Here is a 5,856-nt window from a genome sequence, read left to right on the forward strand (position 1 = left end):
CTTAATATCTTTTTTTTTTTTTTAATGTCAAGTGTTGGCATTATTTTAATTGCCAAAGCAGCATGTAGCATAAGTTGTTTCCATGTAGGGCTTGGACACTTGCTGGATGCTGTTTGTGCCTGACTGCCATGACAACCAATGCACAGAAAATTCTGGCACAGCTTGGCATAGTTTCACTGAAATCCAGGACCTCAGCAAGGTACAGTGGCTGCTTGGCTTCCCAGCTTCTGCTGACCTGTGCCCCTGGGTCTCTCCTTTTCCAAATGTTTGCTTGCTTTTGCAAATGACAAAAAGCTGGTAAAGTGCTCCAGTGTAAGATAAATATTGGAGATTCTGCACGTGAAACGTGGTTGAAGGGTTGGATGTGCTGCCTCCACATCTGTCCTCTGCTGATGTTGTGCCACTGACTTTGTCAGCAGCTGGGGGAGAATGCTGACAAATGGGGTAGGGATTAGAGATGGACAACAAGAATGGGAAGGATGCTGCTAAAGTTCAAGGTGGGCTGCAGATCCAGTTAGACAAATTACACTGGGACATTCAGGCTAACAGGACTTCTGGGATCCAGCAGACACGGAGAGCCAGTGGTTAGTCATGGAAAACAGATGTACCTGAGCCTTGAAAAGGGCTTATGTCTGAGCAGGGAAGGTACTTGGAAAAGTCTCCACTGATGAGTACTTAAATCAAAGTTAGATACTGTAAAAATAATTGAGTTTCAAGAGGATGATCACATTCCACTCTCTGGTACTGCACAAAAGGTCCAAACAGAAGGAAGGACTTTTCTGTTGTAGGATGTGAAGAAAACTTCTCAGCTAATGTTCAGAACAAAGCTGCTCTTTTGGAAGCACTTCAGCTGATCTTGGTGGTTGGATAATCTCACTTCTCCATCAGTGAGACTGTGGTTTCTATTCCAGCTATTTACATTTGTTCAGCAGCTTCACAGTGAAGGCCTTCAAGGCTCTGGAATCGCTCACAGGAGAGTTTGCCATCGAAGGATAAGCATTTCCATGCTGCCTCTTCACTGCTTTGAAGTAACATACGAGGCATCTCTGCTTTTAATTTTGGGAGTGTTTTTAGTGAGGGAGGCCTGATGGAATTAATTAGGGAAGACAAGTGCAGCGTGGTTCCCTTTCAACGGATTGCTATCAAAGTTTTCATTATATTCCAAAGCAGTTTGACGGGAAGTGCATTCCAACACAATTTACTCACTTTGCTCACTTGAGCAGCTGCCTTTTTGTGTAGCCTTGTTCATTCTGGAACTTGTGACCCTTCCCAGCAATGTGGTTTTCTTCTTTGAGCTTCACCCCTGAAGCCTGTATAGTTGTTGAGTGGTAGATTTAAAGCAAGAAAACAGATAGTGGATCTTTCACCTTCCATATATGAGATCAAAACTAACCCCAGGGGCACAGCAGAGACCTGTTTGAACTCTTCTGGATCCCTGGGCACTTTGGCTGTTGCCACTCTTGCCACTGAGAAGCTTTCTGGAACAGTCTCAGGAGCCCTGGAATCCCTGTGCAAATGAACTGCTCAGCATCCCTGAGGTGTGAGTGGATGGCAGCCTCCCTGCTGCCACGGGACACCACCTCCCTGCTGCCACGGGACACCACCTCCCTGCTGCCACGGGACACCACCTCCCTGCTGCCACGGGACACCACCTCCCTGCTGCCACGGGACACCACCTCCCTGCTGCCATGGGACACCACCTCCCTGCTGCCATGGGACACCACCTCCCTGCAGGACACCTGCCTGCTGCCCTGCCTTCCCAACACCTCGGGAAGGACAGTCATCTCCAGGCACGTGGGGGTTGCAGTGGGGGAAAAGCATTTTTAGTGACTGTTTGTGCAGCTCCTGCTGCAGCTGCTTGTCTGAGAAACTGGAATTTGTTTTCCATAGCAGCAGGAGTCAGGGCAGGCCCTTTGTGCCACCTCCTATCCCTTGGGATGCTGCAAAGGCTGCAGCAGCAGCTGCCCTCCCTCTTGCCATTTCTGTCTTTGGAGTGGAACACAAGAGCATCTGTTCTGGCACGTCCAGGATGGAAATTTATTTCTTTTTCCAGCTTGCTTTATTCCCCTAAGGAAACTCCTTGCCATGGAGGGCAGTTTGGGTTCTTGGCTTAAACAGCAGACTACAGAGCTAGTGAAAAAAGGGAGTTGTTCAAAAATATGAGGTGGGGGGTGAAATCTTGGTGAGTATCTGCTCAATGTCATGGAAAAGAGCGTCATGAACAACTCAACTTTCTGATGTGAAACTGTAGCTAAGAAGTGAAGTGATTACCACACACAGAGGAACATCACAGGGTGTGTTACTCCTGTGTAAAAGCGGGAATTGCTGTTGGGAATGGAGCCACGGCTCAAGTGGGTCAATGCTCCCAGATGGATCTTCACAAGGGGACAAGGATGGGCAGTGAAGAGCAAAGCTATTGTGAAGGTAAAGCTCAGTTGATGCCAAAAAAAATTATGTAGGTGACAGAAAATGAGGTATTTCCAGTAAGAGTTCATAATCTGATGGGAAAAAGGACTAATGATACCCAGTGACTGCAGCATATTGATCTGAATGAGCTTAGACCAGACCTTTTTTTCACATGGTGAGGGTTATTAACCTTACCTGCAGTTATAAGGCCAGTTACAGTGTTGGAATGTAATCCAGTTAATTTAGGCTTTCTCCATGCTGCATGCTCACAGCAGCCATGTTAAACTGTCAGACCATGTGTGAATTTGCTTCTGTCCATACCCCAAGCCTCGTCTTTCTTCTTCTTTTCTGCTTCTTTTAATATAAAAGTAAACCTGCTGTGTCCCTTGGCAGTATTCCCACTAACAGAAACAGTGAACACTGCCTAAAGGATGCTCTCTCCACTGAGCACAGGGCCCCAGTGGAAAAGGATGTTCTCTCAGCCTTTTCTGTCCCTGTGCCAGTGCTGCTCTCCCCATGAGGGAGCTGGGCAACCTGTATTTCTGCCCCTGGGATCTTTCTCCTGTTTGTCACAGCTGATGCCAGATTTTAGTTTCTCCATGCAAAGATGATTCTGGACATCTCTCAGTGCACCTAATTGCCTTCAAAATACCACTGATGGGTCTGAAAGGAAAATGCAAGTCACACCATCTCCAGGTTGGCAACACAGCCTCTTTCTTTCTTTCTTTTTAACAGAAGCATTTTTGGGGGTGCTGTGCTCATTCATTCCCAGGTGTATCCACTGCCACATGAATAACACTTGGCAGTCTTTTTCCCCCTGACACAGCTGCTTTCCATCTGTGGCCGGGTTGGAAAGTGAGTCAGTTTTTGATGGGAGCTGAAGGGCTGGGGCAGCTGAATTTGTCTGAGCAGCGCCTCAGAGTGAACAGAGGGATGGTACTTGTGTAATTACAGGTTGTTCTGACGACCTGTCCCTGGCAGCTGCCACAGCTGAGCTGCTCCTGGTTACCTGAGCAATGTTTCCCTGACAGATGGCTTTAGGAGGGTCACACTGTCGGGGTGTTCCATTAAGTGCTCGTGTCCTCTCAGGCGTGTCTGCCGTGTCTCACAGGGTGAGGTGGTTCCCTGATGTAAGAGCTTCCTCCTGGACCTGTAATGCTGAGCTCAGACCTTCTGCCACTCACAGTGATGACTGTCCCTCTGGGCAAGAACATGTGGCCTTTCCACGCAGCAGCAGAGCAGCCCAGGTGATGAATTCTCACTCCACACCGTTTCCAGGTAAGATTTTTTTTGCTCCCTCAGTCAGAGATAGACAAGTTGTGGCTTTGGTTACTTTAATCCTCTGCTGGCCCCTGGTAGAGATAAACATGACTTTTATACCCTGTTGCTTTTGGGAGGTAGGTGGAATGCTACTCTAAACCTGCCTGCATTGCTCTCCAAAAATTCCATGTTAATTGGATGAATGTTCTTATTTTAGAGCTGCCTGTATTATTTTATATTCTGCTGATGGGTGATCCCTGTAACCAACTGGGCTGCAATGGCCCAGGCTGGCAGCTTTTCAACACTGCTCCCTTGCAGTCCCTGGAGGCAGTGGGGGCTCAGGGATTGGTAAGAACCAAGCATTCCCAAAGAGGATTCAGTTCAGGGATGTGTTCCTGAGAGGGAAATATGTTGCTCCACCCCTTTTGCCTGCTGATACCTTTTCCACGGGAAAGCCCTGCTGTGTTTTGTTGAGGAAGCATCTGTCAGGAATTGCCTGCTCCTTTTTCTAGGTCACCTGCCTTCATGGAGCATGTCCTGTCTTGACTGCAGTGTGTTCTTCAGGCTTCAGACACATTTCTGAGCCAAATGCAAGTGAGAACAACGTGTGTCTCACCTTGTTTTTCTGTCCTGTGTGCCTGTGATCATTCCTGCTTGCCTAACACCTGGAACAGAGGCCACCAATATCATTTCATAACTCAGTCAAAAGGGGTATGGACTAAGGATTTTATAAAACGGTTTAGAATTTAATGCTTTTCAAAAGATGTGATGAGAATATTGCCTTGGACCAAAAAAAAAAAAAAAGAAGTATTTGAGTAGATTGAAAATACTTTTTTTTCTTATTGATAATTAAAAAGGAACATGCAGATGTTTAAAGCTGTTTTAAGAGGTCACAGGAGCAAAGAAATGAGAAAACAGCTTTGCTTTTCCTCAGACTTTCTTCTGTATTGGCAAGCAGTACTTCTTGGACCCAGGGTCCTTTTTCTGCCACTGGGAGAACAGATCATGTGTGGATATTAAAAAGTAGTAATTTTTTAATACTCTTTAATAAAGTACATCGAGAAGGATGTATCCTGGAAGCAGCTTGGGCACATTAGTGAACTTAAGGGTGACCTGGGAGGGCTAAAGGAGAAGCAGGAAGGAGGATGAGGAGCTGGAATATCTTGCTGGCAGGTATCTAACTCTTCAGTATTTTGTACTGCAGAGAAGGGGAGGAAAGGAGTGAGGCTGAAAATGGCAGTTTCCAAAAATGAGAGAGCAAGAGAGGAATGCTGGGGGCCTAAAGTGGTGTGATGGGAGAGAAAAGCAGAAGGAACTGCCGTGAAGAGAGGCTGTGAGCCATGTTCCAAAGGAAACTGGATGCAGGAATTGTTGCAGTTGAGTGGTGTGAGGGCTCCTGTGGTGTGTCTGGCTGGCTGAGGGGAGGCAGCAATGCCCTTGGCTGCACTGCAGGATGTTCCTCCCAGGATGAGTGACAGATTGAGTTCAGAGGCATGACAGACACGCTCTGACACGGGGGTTTTATTGACTGAGAGCCAGGCTAGGAAGGGTGTTTGAATATGCCACCAAGTCCTGAAAGAATCCCCTCCCAACCTCCTGAAGTAAAAACAACCTGAGGACACAGAGTGTGTCTGAGCAGCGTGACAAACCTTCTTTATTGCTCCCTGCTCGGGTGGCAGGACTGAGATCTCCCCCGCAGGGAGTCCCAGCGCTGCAGGCAGTGACACATCCCTGTCCCCCTCCAGGTGCCCACACTGAAGGCTTTGCAGCCTTGGCAGCTGAACTCTGACCAAGCAGGCACAAAGGACTGTCAGCCTGGATCAGAAGCACCTGAAACATCCTTTCATCTGGCTCTTGCCCTGCCCACACTGCCTCTGTGCTGCTCTCCCTCCAGGGGGATGGTACCATTCCATCAGTACAGACCAGCTCTCCAGGCAAGCCACAGACTCTGGCCTCAGGGTAAGAGGCACTGCTCCTTTCAGGGTCTTTCCCTGTTGGAAGTGCAGTTCTTGTTGCAGCAGCTCCTGTCACCTTTGCATCATGTGGGTTCTAATACACCTTTGTGTGGGTTTTGCTCTTCCCCTCTCTACCACCAGATAGCTCTGTTCTCTCTCCCTTGGGATGAGAGCAACTGGTGGGGAAAATGGTGCCTCTACAGATATTTTCAATTGCTCAGATGTATCAGCAGAG

The sequence above is a fragment of the Manacus candei genome, unplaced genomic scaffold (assembly GCF_025592945.1).
Source record: "Manacus candei isolate 608988 ecotype Guabito, Panama unplaced genomic scaffold, ASM2559294v1 h1tg000050l, whole genome shotgun sequence".
NCBI lineage: Eukaryota > Metazoa > Chordata > Aves > Passeriformes > Pipridae > Manacus > Manacus candei.